General features: G+C 49.7%; 1 pseudogene; it reads left to right on the top strand.

Moving 5' to 3' along the window:
- Positions 1–9,037: 9,037 nt before the first annotated feature.
- On the top strand, positions 9,038–17,396 carry LOC146183711 (uncharacterized; annotated as a pseudogene).
- Positions 17,397–17,713: the final 317 nt, after the last annotated feature.

Here is a 17,713-nt window from a genome sequence, read left to right as displayed (position 1 = left end):
TGCTGCTAGCTGGGGTCGTTCGATTCTGCTTCCCTTGAGCCCAAACAGCCCGAAGACTTCCTTGGCAACTCCTGGTTCCCAAGGCACTCTGCAACTTGTCTTCGGGAGCGTTTTCTGACAACCCACAACGTCACAACCACGCTAAAAACTGAACCGCTCAGCCAGCAAGCACGGCACAAGCAAGCACGGCACAACTAGCCCCACAACGCATATTACCACAATCTTCACTAAGTCATGCCAGGCTATTATCAAAGGGCAGCTCCGCAGCAATTGGAACGCGTCTACAAATTTGAAAATCGCATTTTCAAAAAAAAAGAACCTTACTTCAAACAAAAATAATCAATACAAATGTTCAAAATCCCATGTCAGGAAGAAAAATCCCAAGAAGTGAAAACAGGATTCTTCTCACATTAGGGGCTCCGACTTGAGCCATCGGTGTTACCGTTGAGACCACCTTTTTCACTAAAGCTCTGGCTGTGCGTTTCCCGCAAAAACCTTACCTTCCTATTTCTATGCAAAGAAACATACGAGCACGAGTCACTCGCTTTTTTAAATAACCTATCCCTCTCCTTACGGGTTGCGCACCAGTTACGCATTTTCTCGGCACGGACGCACTTGTGCCGCTGGGATAGTCGCTTGTTTTCCTTTCGCAATCGTTTGTGTTTTCTCTCCTTACGATGATAGCATACTTTCTCGCGCCTGTCTTTCCGCGTTTTTCGGTGGCAGCACTTGAGTACTCTAGTTCTACTTTCTTCCGGCGCGAGCCCTGGCAAGCTAGCGGTAACCGGAGCTAGTAGGACACCGGTGTCCTCAAAGTGCGGCGCCGCGTCTTCATGGCGGCCAGCAGCGCAGGACTCACTTTCAGTGAAGTCCGAACAACAACAACTGCTCACGCCAGCCCCCAAGCTAAGCATTTCCTCTGGAGGCTCGCCACTCACGTTACCCGGGTCCTCTGATGAGCCGCATCGCTCAGCGCTAACCGGCGCACGATCAAGCTCCTTCGATAGCTGGGGCGCTTCGGATTGCGTGAGGGCCATGTGTGCCACATCCGCGTTCGCACTGGGGTTGCTTTCGCGAATACAACCTAGCGTGGTATCGGGGCGCGAACGATCCTGACTCTGCTCTGGTCGTTCGCTGTCGCCTTCGCAAGTCTCGTTCTCTACAGCGTACGCGCACTCACTCATCATCGGTCTGCCTTGGCAGATCACAACTCGCGGGCTGCGCAGTTTCCCTGATCGGCACTTTGATTTCCTGCGTGCCCTGCTCTACGGCGAAGCTGATTTCGGAAACCGGAATTTGTTTCCTCTCCTAGCTCATTTCCATCTCCGCCACGCTCTACAGAAGCTCCTGCTTTTGTCTCGAGAAGCGGTTCAGTTACTGATAGTTCCCCCTACTCGTTTGATGGAACTGTATCTCCTACAGCTACTTGGGTCGGCGTGCAGTTCACCTAGCTTAACGGCATCACTTCGGACTTCTCGCCATTGGAGCCGGCACTAACCTTCTCAGCTAGTGGCTCGACCAAGGTAACACGATACTCTTCTGTTCGAGGCTCGCTACTGCGGTCACGTTGCTCGGCCGCTTCCCCAAGCTGTGTCTCACACTCCGGTGCAAGTTCGAGTTGCTCCGGAACTTCCGCACTGTCCAGCCATTCTCTTACAGTGGCTTTCAACTGATACGCCAAATCAAAGTATGACTTGAAACAATGTTTATCGCTCTCATACCTCTTCCGAAGATCATGAGGCGTTATCTGATATCGTATCAGCAATGGGCCCTCTTTTAGGTCATCGTAATTTCTCAAGCGGTCGCCAACCAAGCGCTTGATTTCTTCCGACGCTTGTGGGGCCCTGCGCCACATATCTGTAGGGCCCGTGGCGCGCCGCGCATTCGAAGGCCGCGCCACTTCCCAATGCTCCCTGCGCGCTGCCTGTTTCTCTTTCCCCGCTCGTTCGGGGATAACCGGTCCCGCGCGAGGGGGCTATAAAGGAAGGCACGTGCCGCCGTCTCGCTCTCTCTTCGCTCCTGTTCTTCGTTCCTGCGTCTTCGGTCCTGGCGCTTCTCCACGGAGTCGACCCGCAGCCCCCCGGACGACGACCTCACACTGCCTTGGACGACCCCCTGTGACATTAAAGATGTTTTGTTACACGGCCCGCTGTGCGGAGAGAAGAGCTACCAACATCTGCGCCCAGCTATCTCGCTCAAAGCGTTTACTTCTACAGACACTCTCGAAGTCTGCCAAATACTCTGCCATATCCTCGGCGATGAGGAACGGTGGCGGACCGTCTCGCGGTATCGAACCGTTACACTGAATGGCATTGAAAGCTTTAATCTTTTTCACGCTCATTCCATGTGCTGAAATCTCCAGCTGCATCAGTTTCCTTAAGCAGGCGTCCCCTTTCTCGTGACGTTCCCTACGTTCACGATCCTCTTTCTCGTAACGTTCACGTTCCTCTTTCTCGTGACGTTCTCTACGTTCACGTTCATCTTTCTCGTGACGTTGCCTACGTTCACATTCCTCTTTCTCTTGGCGTTCGTCAATGATCTCAAGGCATTCCGAAAGCTCGTCATCTTCAGCTTCCAACGCAAGAATAGCCCTTAACACTTCTGGTTTTCTGAGTTTGTCTGACAAATTCAGACCCAACTCCTTCGTAAGCTCCAGCAATTTCGGTTTGCGCAACAACTTCAAATCCAGACCCATGACTGTTCCGAGTGCTGCCTTCTCTACTGCCCACTATTGCCTTGCTGCAACTAACCCAGCAACAACGACAACCCAATTACCAACTCTGTTTTCTACTTAACAAAAGCCTGGCAAAACTCAGTAAAAGAAAGTCCCGCACTCACCAAACCTCGCAGCCAAGAATCCAACGCAGTCGTTCCGCTGCAGGCAACTAGTCATCACACAGGGCTCGTTGCACTGCTCCCGGCTTTCCGCTGAGCTGCTTGTTGCACGGGTCACACCTGGGACATCTCCGCTCATCCCACCTGATGTTGCACCTCGGTCAGGCCTGGCTCATCTCACCGACCACTGTCACTGCTTGGTCGTCGTCGTTCCAGCGCTGATCACCAGTTGTTGGTCGACGGTATCGCCTGGCTCGTCTGACTCGTCCCATCGACCACGGTTACGGCTTGGTCGTCCCACCGCTGCCTACCAGTTATTACGTTTGGGTCGCGCGCCTGGGTATCGCACCGCTACCACCAGATATTACATTCGGCTCGCGGCCCCTCGGTAGCATTGGGATGGCATCAACGGTTCCAGCAAAGATGAGGCGTCTTCTAACGAAACAACCTTTACTACAATATCATGAAGGAACGGGCAGAGAAGCTGACCCGGAGAGAATACAGACACTCTCACACAGCTGGTGTCTAGCGTCGTCTCTACGGCGCGTCAAAGAAATCTCTCTCGCAGCGGAGTCTGCCGCTGCTTTTTATGGTGGCGGTCCCACTCAAGCGGTGAAGAGACGACATTTTTGGTGATATTCATACGTCTACTGTGCCTCACTCGTTTTGTTTATAAGTGTGGTTTTAATATCGTTGTAAAGCTTATTTTCTCTGCTTTCGAATGGTGCATTTGGTTTATAAATAGCTTCGAAGATGTTTAAGCTGTAAAGAAAAACGCAAAGGTAAGAAACTGCTTTTTAGCTCTACTTGTCTCAGGAAAAGCAAAATTGTGCAAAATATTTTGCACCTAGAAAAAAACCGTTCGAGATCTTTTGAGATGAGATGTTAATGAACAAAGTTAAGCATTTTTTTTACTGTGTAGCCACGCGCCTGTGAAAAGTGTATAAAACAGGTAAATATACATACAATAACTTTCAAGATATGCATTCTGCTACGGAGCTTTTTGGCGCAGTTGGAGGTCGTACATAGTTCGCTCTTTCCTGAAAATATCATTTGTCTGCTTCATTTAGTGTAAAAGTTATTTGTTATCAAACTCAGCATTTTTTGTAAAATGGCTAAAAGTAAATGCTAAACTGTTCAAGTAATAAGCTTTTATCTGTGCTGAAATTTCGCGTGGAAAATCTTTACACCTTGCTGTCAGAGGATAAGCATCGCTTTTGTTCTACGACTCTCGAGGAATGTGCACTGTCAGGGTGATTTCAGCTAATTTTTTCGTGGTTCACTTGAAGCGCGCGAGCTCTTCATGAAATATTTTAAGCATGATTGAAATGCTCCATGGCTTGTTTTTTTTTTTTTTTTTGCGAATATAACTTCAAGGTTCGGGCTTTCGTTCCTTTATTCAACCGGTAACAATTATAAACTACAAAGTGTACAAAAAGCCAATAATAGTGGAATAACAAAGCCAGGTATAATAAATGTAGTAGTTAGCGCCATCTATGAAATTTCATGTGCACTAAAATGTTGCAGTTCAGAAAAATTACGAGGATGGCGCCACAAACACCCTGAATCGAGGGGTATTTACGAGAGGGTATTGTGCTTCTACAACATTTTCCCTCTGCCCTTTCCTTTCCATCGGGCGAGAGAGGTAAACACTGGCGTGTCGGCTCGAAAGGTCCGGTCGGGTCGGGTCGGGTGTAGGTGCTTCGCCCGCTCAGGTGCTTTGCTCATGCGCAGTAGCGCTACTTGAAAATGGTCCTTTGACAAATGTACACTTGCTTGCTTTGAGATTTATTTATCGCCTCGAATTAAGTGTGTCATATTGTTTGTGTGCCGAAACGTTGCCAGCTAAGGCTCTCGCGCGTGCAGCTGAGGTGCGCCCCGGCTACAATCAACACTGTACCCCGGCGAACGAAACGTGCTTCTTGTCCAGTACAAGTAGTGGCTTTCGTTACTAGAAAGATAAATGCTTGTGTTTGGCAAAAGCAGGCATCTTTCTGCTCGTGGGGCTGCCTCGCACGAGAAGCGAATAACCGCTAACATGGGGAAACCGACGAACAAATGAGGCCTCTTTCCTTCCTCAGAAACGACTAAGCGGAATGAGCAATTCAAAGAACAGTGCTGCCATAATTTGAACCTAGCAGCTAAAGATAAATCCAGACAAAGCGAAATCTCTGCATTCTTATTATCGAGTCAGTCTTACACTGAAAGTGAGACAATGAAATCTTGCGTGTTAGAGGGTCGGTACCATGCAAACCCTCAAAGGAAAAATAGGACTTGATGCTATGGAAATTATCAAATAAGAATAAGAGGTTACGTGCCGCACAAATTTATTGCATGATATGAAGGTTTTACGAACAAAGATAGAAACGGTAAAAGAAATACTAAAATTCTGCTTCGCTCTGCACACATGATAAAGAATGCATCGGCTGCTAAAGTATAGTTTATTTACTGGTATCAGGCCAACTGAATTGCTGTTTGTTTATTTTCCATATCTTAGGCAGGACAGGAAAAAAATTACAAATGTGTGAATAAATTTGACTTTGCCGCCGCAGCCGAGGGAGGAAAAAAAAATGGTTGGCAGGGTCGTAGTTGCTAAATGACCCGACCTCTGTCTTCTGTGCTCAGCGTTTCTTCTGCGCGTCCCCTTTCTTTTGGACGGGTTTGTTTATTTTATTTGCGCGCTTTTTTTCGCTAAACTTGCCCTCTTTGTTGTTTTCCTGAGTGGCAAAGAAACGTTAGCGGTCAGAAACAGCGACCTTGTGTACTTTACCGTTCCCGTCATGTTCCGTGAGAGTGGAACCAGCGACATCGGTCTCAGTGACTTTTTGCAGCTACCTGATGGGTCGGCAATTATCAAATGGGCCGTTTTTAGGCTTTTCATCATCACGAGCGCTGAGGTGGTTTCGTAGCTTCTGTTCCTGCTCCTTGGTCGTTTTTACAGTTTTTTTTAATTATTTCCCCTTCGAAGCCTAGCTATAGCACTTGCGCCCCGTTCCACTGCATCTGTTTTCTCAACAACAGTACCAGTGGAAGACAGAGTATGCTGGCCATTTGTGTCTTTCATGTTCGCCGGCTACATTTTGTTACTACAGAAACTACGCCTCTCGTGAAGCATTCGTCCTCGCCCTCAAACTATCTTTCGCAGCCTATCCCTCACCTCACCGCCTCTGCCTAACTTCATCCTCGTCCTCGCTAATTTTTCAGTGCTGATTTTCCCTCACCTCACCGAGTCAAATCCTCATAAGGTGAAGGTGCGGACCCCTTCATGAGGATGTCCATGTATGTTAGAGTCAAGTGAATGTGATTTGATTTTGAACCTCTAAACGATCGTGACTAAGGGACGCTGCTGTATATGGTTCGTGACTGAGCTATGAGCGCGAAATTCACCTTTGACCTCTCTGACGGCGTGGTGGAAAACTCTCGTGGCGATATTTGACGATTTTGGGTAATAGAGAGAAGGCATGACTGTTATGATCAGGGTCTATGTTCGCGCGAGTTGGTTCATCGTCAAAGAAATACAGCGCTTTTTAGACAAGGACAAAAAAAAAGAATGGACAGCACGTGCGCTAACTTTCAACTCAATTTTATTCAATGCATTACAGTATTTTATACACTGTAGGAGCATAGACAAAACATGATTCCAGCATGCTATCGCGATGCACGTCATCACATAATCGCACAAATTATTTTCTCAAGAATATCGAAGGATCGCCTTCCACATTTTTCTTTCAACTCTCTGATTTTCCTGGCTTCTACAATATCGCGTATCAGTTTTTCTTTATCGTCAATATTATCACTCTTGTTCTCAACGTTTTGTTGTGTTCGCAAAATCTCTCATTTAGGCACCTCCCGGTCTGCCCTATGTACACCTTACAACAAGAAAACTGTAAGGAATACACAACGCCCTCCGCACACTAAACAGGTTTTTATGGAGCTTTTTTGTGCATCCTTGTTTCTTGAGAGCCAACAGATCGGTCATCTTACATAGTTTCGCTAGTTTCTCAGGTGCTGAAAACATAACGTGTACATCTGCTCGCACCGATTTACTTTTTTTTTCCAGAGTGTGCCATATCCTGGGAAGATAGGTTGTACTGCTACTTTTTTGTGCTTTTCTGCCTGGCTTTGAACTTGCGACTGCTTTGTAACGAGTAGTGTTTCTGCCGATTCAGACTGCACTCTCATAAGCAGAAATAAAGAACTGACACGCGAGATTGTAAAGTCAGAAAAATAAGATAACTCAAAGAATGTGTAAGCGATCCTTCGATATCATTATCGACCAAGGAGATAGAGTTCTTGGGAAAATAGAAACATGTTAGTTTGTGCGATTATGTGGTGACGTGCTTCGCGATAGCATGCTAGTATCATGTTTTGTCTATGTTCCTACAGTGTCTAAAATCCTGAAATGCATTGAATAAAACTGAGTTGAGAGTTAGCGCACGGGCTGTCCACTCTTTGTTCTGTCCTTGTCTCAAAAGCTCTGTATTTCCTTGACTGTTATGATCGGGGTTTCCAGCCGAGGCTCCAGCGACCGACGACAGGAACCAAGCCAGCCCGGCGAGCAGCAGAAAAGGCGCCGTGTCGGCGGTAACATCGCGACCACGTGCTACAGCAACATCACCGCCACGTGCTGCGACTGTCAATCACCTCGCCGGGTCTGAATGCCCGGGAAGCGACCCATTATTCTATAATTACCCGCCTGACGCACACAGGGGTTACCATGAGAAAGTTTTTCCTATTGTTGGCGAGAGCAAATGCACGCAGCTTTTCGCCGACGGGAGTGCCCGAATATTTTCGGGAATCTTCCAAGACGGAGTAGGTTTGTAATAAGGGAGTTATTACTTATAGACATCCACCCAAGCGCAGCCATATGGCTACAAAGGAAAGCTTTCTCGGAAACTTCGTAGTGAAAGAAAAATTGGTCCTGGTCCGGGGAAAGAACCCGAGACCCCCGCCTTTCCGGGGCAATTGCTCTAACTACTGAGCTATTGGAAAGACGCAGACCAGCGGAAAGACGCAGACAAAGAGAGAAGCACAGTCCTTACCATTATGTACCAACTGGCCCAACTCTCCAATCTACTAAACTGAGCTAACCAGGACAGTCAGCAGATCATATGGTAGGGCGAGAGTGAATGGATCAATAACTGGAAGTGGGAATAGCTTTCCTTTGTAGCCTTATGGCTGCGCTTGGGTGAATACCAATAAGTAATTACTCCCAATTATTACGGGAGTGCCCGCGACATTCCGAGAATTAGATGCCGTGGAAAAGTGGCCTTTGCCAGGGGCAGACTGCTCGGAATTCGGAGCTGTTTCAACTCGGTACTGCCCTTCCACCGCCAGCTAATGATCGCCATTGCCACCAAGGATGTTCACCTTCGCCACATGAAGTTGTGCGAGGAGGCTCAACTACCACCGTCGGCAGTGGGCGGCACCTCGAATGCTCATTAGTGTCTCCCTGATTGGTCTGCTCAACATGAACTCTTTTTCCCCAGTTCCCTAGCTTGGGACAACCAACAGTATAAAATGTGGAATTGTATCCACCATCAGTTCACTCAGGTCAGCTATCCCTGAGTGAACTGTTATATTCTCGTCTCTCGTCTGCTCCTGACCAGCCTGCGGTGAAGACTAGGCCCTCGAACTTCGATCGCATCATGGCTAAACACCATAACCAGCCTCCGGTTAGGAAGAAAGGTCTGAAGGCTCGTCGAGGAAGGGCCCAACTTGCTGCTACAGCCCGTTAGAGGTAAGCCTTTTTTTCCTCTTCTGCGTTCTGTCTTCAATGCGTGGTTATTATGAACGCATACCAACTGGATAGATTTTCAACGCTAGTGCACATTATTTACAGATAATTGGTCTGTGTCTCTCAGCGTTGATAAGATATCCATTTACTTGCTTTTCTTGCCGTTCCTTTTTCCATTTTCTTTTCTACGCCGTGTTGAAGAAGCCTCATACTAACACAGTGAAGCCCTGTCATTAGAATGCACATGAGGTTTACGAAAATTGCATTTCTTGTCAAATTTATTTTTTACCCTCGCTTCTGCTTGCAGCAGCATAGGTGCCCTCGTTCAATAATGTTTTTGTTTCACTCCTCACATTGTTTTACAGAAAACATGCATTGCTGCAGATGAATGACAGCCCGAAATCAAAAGCATCAAAATGCCCGCCGCCACAACCTACGCCTAGTGGTACCAGCTGTGACGTCACAATGACTGATTACTGGGATGACCTTGGAATTCAGGAGTCTTTGCCAGATCTTGCTGTTCAAAGGGACTTCAGCTGCCAGACGAGGCATACCTGGAAGAAGAGTTGTGTCTGTAGACCACTTTATAAAGTCTGTACAGGCGCTTGGCGACCACCGCTGTCCTCGTTCTGAGGGAGGGCGCTTTGAGTATCAAGAGGAACGAAGGATTGGCGTGTGGTCAGAGTTCAAATTCCGGTGCAATGGATGTCACGAGCTCAGAGGAGTGACTACACACCCTATTGTGGAGCCAACGCCGCTCACAGAGAAGACGGCTGTTGGCATAAACGATGCTGCTGTATGGGCATTCACGAGCATCGGATCTGGCCACTCGCATCTGGAGGAGGCAATGTCTCTCATGGAGATTCCTGCCATGGGCAAGGGAACGTTCCTGCGTCGAGAGGAGGCACTTGGAAAGGTATGAGCATGTTGCCAAATTCTGTTTCTATGCGAATTTTTATGTGTAGTCTGGAATGTTTCCTTGTGTGCACTTGCTTCCCGCCCTTTTTGTTTTTGCCTACTTTATACACCAGTTGCCTAGCCTACATGTCAGTTCCCTGTACAGCATATATTGTAACCCGCGCTAACCGTGTCAGTTCTGGAGGGAGAAGAAGACGAAGTTCTGCAGAGTGCGCGTGCTTCTGGGACACCGCTGCTTTCGCCTGGTCAAGCGCCTGCTCTCTGCCGCCTCCTGTGCCTCAACCCCGTCCTTTGACCCTCTCCTTCTGGACTGCCGTCCGGGTAGCGATAGAACCCGTGACATTCTGGTGGAGACGCGGGGTAAATGCAGCACAGCCCCTCAAAACCCGCTACTCTGAGTTCGCCCCCAAGTCTCAGCCGCCGCCCCTTCGACGAGGAGGCCGAGATACGTGCCAGTCGGCGACTTCAAGGACTTGCTCCTGAATTTGGTCTGTTGCCGAACTCCGGCTCTCCACAACTTACAATGGCCCGGAGTACCACGACCCAATGTCAACAGACGGACTCGTTTCTCGCACCGTCCGTGGTGTACCTACCGATGGCTCCTCGAGCGGCTGCCACGTTCCATGGCGATGCCTCCGAAGATGTGGAGGATTGGCTGGAGCAGTACGAACGTGTGGCCCGCCACAATGGCTGGAATGCCGAAAACTGTCTTCAGAATTTGTATTTCTGCCTGGACAGTACGGCTCGGCACTGGTTCGAAAACCACGAGGCCTCCCTTACATCCTGGGACACCTGTAAGGAAGAGCTGCGACGGACGTTCGCCAATCAGTATCGGCGACAGCGAGCAGAAGACCTTCTGCAAACAAGAGTACAACGACCCGACGAAACTGTAACGAGTTTTGTTCAAGACGTCCTACGACTTAGCTCCCGTGCCGACCCCCGTGCCACCGAAGAAAAAAAGGTGCGTGCACTCATGCGGGGCGTCAAGAGTGACATTTTCGGCGGGCTTATTCGTGATCCGCCGACTACAGTGGCACAATTTGTAAATGAGGCGACGAATATCGAGCGAGCCTTGGTTACGCGAGCGGACCATTATCGTCGCCTTGCTGGAGGTCCCAGCGTTTCGAACCTTTCAGCTGCTCGTTTCCCTGCTGGTTCCCTCGACACCGCAAGCCTACGCGAGATCATCCGCGAAGTTGTACGCGAGGAAATACGGCAGCTGCTTCCACCTGCTGATGGTACGGCATCCTGCGCCCTCACGGATGCTGTCCGCGAAGAAGTACAGCGTGCCCTTTATCCACAGTGCTCCGTTGCTTCTTTACCTACTCAGCCCCCTACTCAGCCCATTGAGACGTACGCGTCCGTTGCTAGTCGCCCGCCGCCGCAGCAGCCACCACCGCCGCCTGTTCGCCGACAGTACTTGCCTGCACAACCCCGTATCCCTGTGTACGATCTTCGTCCGCAGCAGCAATGGATGAGCAAGGCTGACGTGTGGAGGACAACCGACCATCGCCCACTATGCTTCCACTGCGGAGAAGCAGGCCACGTCTACCGTCGCTGCCCTTACCGCGAGCTTGGTCTTCGCGGTTTCCAGCGGAATGCTCCCCGCCCGGAGTTCGGCGAGCAACCCCGCGACATCGCGGATTATCTGCGCCGTTCACCACCACCCGACCGGTCTTCACGTCGCGACCTCCGCTCGACACCGTCCCGCCGATACGATTCTCCCCTTCGCAGCAATCGACGGCAAAGCCTGTCCCCTCATCGGGAAAACTAAGCCCGGCGACGTCTGGAGGTGACGTTGCCGAACCCGTTCCTGTTAAAGAGCCTCCACGTTTTTCGGCCCGCTCCCCCACGCGAACCGACGATCAACCCGACGACCTTCCCGACGAACTTCGCGCCGAACTTCTCGCCGAACTTCCCGCCGAGCTTTCCGACGAGCTTTCTGACGAACTTCACGACGAACTCCCCGACGGAGCTTCCGACGACCGCCGCACCACAGTGTACAATAACCTCGATGTTGTGATCGACGGATACGACGTGACGGCACTCGTTGACACCGGTGCAGACTATTCTGTTATGAGTGGGGAGCTATGCCGCCGACTTCGCAAGGTAACGACGCAGTGGGATGGCCCCGATATCAGAACCGCTGGAGGCCACCTCGTGAGACCAATCGGCAGATGCACTGCTCGTATTGAGATTAACGGTCTCAGGTGCCCGGTTACCTTTGTTGTACTATCGAAATGTTCCAGAGACATTATTCTCGGCATGGATTTTTTGAGTGATTGCAGCGCTGTAATCGACTTTACCGACCGCCGCCTCACGCTTCGTCAACCTCGATATACCTCGGCGCAAACAAAGCCCCAAGTTTGCACGGCACGCGTCTTGGCGGAGCACGTAACCGTACCGCCCCAGTCTAGCGTATTTCTTCCTGTCACGTCCGACCACGTTGCTTCTGGCGAAGTTCTGCTGGAAGGAAGTGCTCAGCTGCTTCTTGAACGGGGTCTTGGTGTTGCTCGAGGTATCGCGCAGCTGGATACTGGCTGCGTACACGTCCTAGTCACCAACTTTTGTGGCACTCCACAGCGCCTTACGAAAGGCACAGCTCTCGGTACCATGGAGAGCATTACCGCCCCTATTCAAGTTGTTGCCCTGTCCGAAGGTGCTTTCTCCTCCTCTTCGCAGCAGAACGATGCACCTTTGGGTGTAAGCATTGCACCTAATCTCTCTGTGAGTGAGAGGGCCAAATTGATAGCGCTGCTTGCAGAATTCCAAGACTGCTTCTCTACGTCATCCGGAGTTCGCCAGACGACCATTGCCAAACACAGAATAATTACCGATGACGCTGCTCACCCTGTTCGTCAGTCGCCTTACCGAGTTTCTTTCAAAGAACGTGAAGTTATTCAGAACCAAGTGCAAGAAATGCTGGCCGACGATATAATCCAACCCTCGCACAGTCCATGGGCAGCTCCAGTGGTACTAGTAAAGAAAAAGGATGGCACTCTTCGATTCTGTGTTGACTATCGCCGTCTCAACAGCGTCACCAAGAAGGATGTCTATCCCCTTCCTCGCATTGATGACGCACTTGATCATCTACGACATGCCCGTTACTTTTCATCCATAGATCTGAAAAGTGGTTATTGGCAAATCGAAGTTGATGAGCGCGACCGAGAGAAGACTGCTTTTATCACCCCGGATGGTCTATATGAGTTTAAAGTGATGCCGTTCGGCCTCTGTACCGCCCCAGCAACCTTTCAGCGCGTTATGGACACCGTCTTGGCCGGACTGAAGTGGCAAACTTGTCTGGTCTACCTTGACGATGTTGTAATCTTCTCAAGCACGTTCTCCGATCATCTTCTTCGCCTGAGAGCAGTACTACAAGCTATAAGAAGCGCTGGCCTCACTCTGAAGCCAACAAAGTGCAAGTTTGCCTACGATGAATTAAAATTTCTTGGCCATGTCGTCAGTAGCGCGGGTGTTCGTCCAGATCCCGATAAAACAGCCGCCGTCGCCTCCTTTCCTACACCATCGGACAAGAACGCCGTACGGAGGTTTCTGGGCCTCTGTGCTTACTATAGGCGCTTTGTTCCCAATTTTTCTCATGTCGCTGCACCGCTTACTCATCTCACGAAAGAGAACGTCGCCTTCCAGTGGTCGGATGAACAGCAGCGTGCATTCGACCGCCTTAAACAAAGCTTACAGACCTCTCCTGTACTCGGGCACTTTGACCAGGACGCCGAGACTGAAGTTCATACAGACGCCAGCAACAAGGGCCTCGGAGCCGTGCTCATTCAAAAACAGAACGGGACAGAGCGTGTAATCGCTTACGCAAGTCGAACATTATCGAAGGCGGAGACTAACTACTCGACCACTGAAAAAGAATGCCTCGCGGTAGTTTGGGCGATTAATAAGTTCAGACCCTACTTGTACGGACGCTCATTTCAGGTGGTTACCGACCATCACTCTCTGTGTTGGCTCAGCACTCTGAGAGACCCTTCAGGGCGACTTGCACGGTGGGCCCTTCGGTTGCAAGAATTCGATGCTACAATAGTTTATAAGTCCGGTCGCAGGCACACAGATGCTGACTGCCTCTCCAGAGCCCCTATAGAATCAGCATCTGACGGTCAAGGCGACGAGTATGAAGATGCTTTTATAGGTACCATAAGCACAGTCGATATGGCAGCGCGGCAGCGACACGACACTGAACTCCGTGAAGTAATCGCCCATCTGGAAGGTCAAGAAGGCACCATTCCACGCGTCTTCTTGCGCGTTCTGCCCGCATTACGTCTTCGCAACAATGTGCTATACAAAAAGAGCTTCGCAGCGAGTGCGAGGTCTTGGCTACTGGTTATACCGGCTGACCTACGTAATGAAATTATGGACGCCTGTCATGACGACTCAACTTCCGGGCATTTGGGATACAGCCGAACACTCGCACGAATTCGTTCCAAGTATTACTGGCCTCAACTTCCTAAGACTGTTCGTCACTATACCAGGACCTGCCGCGAATGTCAAAGACGTAAGACTCCGCCCGTACAACCCGCAGGACATCTTCACCCCATTCCGCCGCCTATGACTCCGTTCCAGCAGGTAGGCATGGACCTGCTCGGACCTTTTCCTACGTCCAACTCGGGACACCGCTGGATTGTTGTTGCTACGGATTACCTCACACGGTATGCTGAATCGCGAGCTTTACCTTCTGCAACAGCGGCTGATGTAGCGAAGTTTTTCGTCGAGTCCATCGTCCTCCGTCACGGTGCTCCCGAAGTCTTGATCACAGATCGCGGTGCCGCGTTCGTGTCCCAGCTAATGGCAGAGATCTTGCGTTTAAGCAACACGCACCACCGCAAAACTACCGCATACCACCCCCAAACGAATGGGCTCACAGAGCGCCTTAATAAGACTATGGCCGACATGATATCTATGTATGTGGACGTCGAGCACCGTACATGGGACGAAATTCTTCCCTACGTAACTTTCGCTTATAACACCGCAACTCAGGAAACAACCGGGTTTTCGCCGTTCCGCCTGGTGCATGGCCGAGAGGTTATTACCATGCTTGACGCCATGCTTCCCCATGAGCCGGAGGCCTTCTCTTACGACGATGTCCAACTGGTAACCCAGCACGCAGAAGAAGCCCGACAGTTGGCACGACTACGCATCCAAGACCGCCAGCACGTCGATGCACGCAGGTACAACCTCCGGCATCGTGAAGTTAATTTTGCACCTGGTGATAAAGTGTGGGTGTGGACTCCCGTTCGCCGTCGCGGTCTCAGCGAGAAGCTGCTAAAACGTTACTTTGGCCCATACGAGGTCGTTCGCCGTATAAGCGACGTGAATTACGAGGTGATTCCGATTGTTCCGAGCACATCTCGTCGGCCCCCTCATCCTGAAGTGGTGCATGTGGTTCGCCTGAAAACTTACTCTGAACGCTAGAACCACGTATTCTGACTCTGAGCTCTGCTCGATTTAGCGTTTCAGTTACGCTGGTGCGCGCATCGGGACGATGCGCCTTTCAGGGGGAGGAGTAGTGTAACCCGCGCTAACCGTGTCAGTTCTGGAGGGAGAAGAAGACGAAGTTCTGCAGAGTGCGCGTGCTTCTGGGACACCGCTGCTTTCGCCTGGTCAAGCGCCTGCTCTCTGCCGCCTCCTGTGCCTCAACCCCGTCCTTTGACCCTCTCCTTCTGGACTGCCGTCCGGGTAGCGATAGAACCCGTGACAATATTCCTGCAGAATGGCGGCAAAGACTTGTTTTGGGCAATAGTTGGTAGCAGCGCTGAAACATCGCGGGCAAAATTGTATAGCCACACACCTCGCCCATTCGTCTCGGCAATCCCCCCCCCCCCTCTTGTGCACACTGTCGAGCCGCTATTACCCTATTTTAAATCTCCTTATTTCTAAATATACTTTCCTCACCACCAACACACACACACACACACACACACACACACACACACACACACACACACACACACACACACACACACACACACACACACACACACACACACACACACACACACACACACACACACACACACACACACACACACACACACACACACACACACACACACACACACACACACACACACACACACACACACACACACACACACACACACACACACACACACACACACACACACACACACACACACACACACACACACACACACACACACACACACACACACACACACACACACACACACACACACACACACACACACACACACACACACACACACACACACACACACACACACACACACACACACACACACACACACACACACACACACACACACACACACACACACACACACATGAGAGACAGACAGGCGGGTGTAGCTTTGGACCTTTTGCAAACTCTGGAAGTCAGCTTCTTTGAGCAGAAAAAACTTCCACGGCCTCCCAGCCGGTATTGGTTTCGAGGTCAGAAATAGCGCGCAACACTGAAAACGTACACAGCCTGAATAATGTCGCGCCACCTTACTTCACCGTTGCGCAGTAAAGGGATTAGGTACAACTCTGCCAATCCATTGATTCTGTTGAATTGTGAAACGTAGCCCTACAACCCGCCACACGCCAACAGTGTACAAGGCATAGAATAGCAGAAAACAGAGCTGCACACAAGGTTTAGACGGCCATCTTGATGAAAAAGCGTTTGCTGTACAAGAAAGCTGCATTTTGAAGCCTTGCATAGGAAATGGACAGAAATGAATATAACATGAAGGAAATTAGTTGAAGGAATATCAAATAGAGATGAAGTACTATAAATTATTTCAAAAGTTGCGATTGAAATTGCCAAAGTCTAGATGGATAATGTATGTTTCAGGCGGTATACAGCATAACATGCATTCGTTTGAACTGAACATATGGGCCCACGTTGAGTACGCGACTCTTACTAAGGCTTTGTTCCAATGCACGAATCCACTCAATCGGTATTAGCGCAAACAATGTACAGAGCCATGGGCGCAGATCCTGCATGCATACTTTGAATATCAGTATACCCTACATGAACAAAAGTTGTATTTATCCTGCGCCTTTTATTTATAGAACGTGTCGGTTCCTTTTTCTTTTTTTTTATTTTTTGTCACTTCTTATTAGGAATTGTCGAAGCTCCTTGAAGCCTCCGAAAATTCCCGCTCATGTTATTTTCGCTATCTCATATTCTGGGTGCAACTATAGTTTTTTTTTTTCACGAAAGAGTGGGAGAGAGAGACGTTCGTGAATCCAGTTATTATTATAACATGGTTTGAAATTTGTTTCTTACGAACTCATTTGTTCGTACATGCAGCTAAGGGGCGTTACATTTATTTACAGTTTATCATGCATACAATAGTGAAAAGCTGAATTTTGAAGGACAATGTCGTCAGAAGTTTCATTAGGGCATACTCGTTTCTATGTGCTAAGCAAAATACAATGTTGGCATTTGCAAGTGGCGAAGCAACTTTGAATCTGTTGGGAACAGTAACAGCTTCACGTATGCTCTATTTTCTTTCAGCAATGGAAAGATGTGCTCCTGGGTCTAATGATCGAAGCTGGCAAGGAGGAAAAGCGGCTGGCCCAAGAAGCTTGTGATTTCTGCGAGGATGACTGCACCCCAACCTCACCGTGGTAGTTGATGGTGGCTGGTCCCACAGGAGCCATGGCCACCGGTATTCTGCAAATTCTGGCGTGGCCGTCATCATCGGTAAGCGCACAAAAAGGCTCCTCTACCTAGGTGTGAGGAATAAGCTGTGCAGCACTTGCGAGTTCTATGCCAGGAAAAACGTAGAGGCAAAAGAGCACACGTGCTACAGAAACTGGGATCAAAACTCAGGAGCCATGGAGGCGGATGTCCTAGTTGAAGGATTTCAGCGAAGCATGGAGATGCACGGCGCTCAATACCGCACCTTTATAGGCGACGGTGACTCATCTCTATACCACCAGATTCAATCGAAGGTTAGCTACGGCCGTTTTGTCCGAAAGCACGAATGTGCAAACCATGCGGTGAAGTGCTACACTTCCCGTCTGTATGCTATTGCCAAGGAGAGCAAAGGTGGCCGGCCCATGCTATCGGGTCCGAGAATAAAGCGGATAAAGAACGGGACACGCAAGGCTGTCAGTCACTATGCCGAATTGCTGCGAGAATGTCCAGGTGATGTAAGAAAGCTTGTTCGAGATTTAGCCGCTGACCTGAGAAACGGTCCAAAACACGTGTTTGGGTGCCATGATGGC

Source organism: Amblyomma maculatum, chromosome 7 (genome assembly GCF_055883805.1).
Source record: "Amblyomma maculatum isolate TAMU_Amacu chromosome 7, ASM5588380v1, whole genome shotgun sequence".
In the NCBI taxonomy this organism is placed as follows: Eukaryota; Metazoa; Arthropoda; class Arachnida; order Ixodida; family Ixodidae; genus Amblyomma; species Amblyomma maculatum.
The sequence above is the reverse complement of the archived record's forward strand: the minus strand, read 5'-3'. Positions and strand labels throughout refer to the sequence as shown.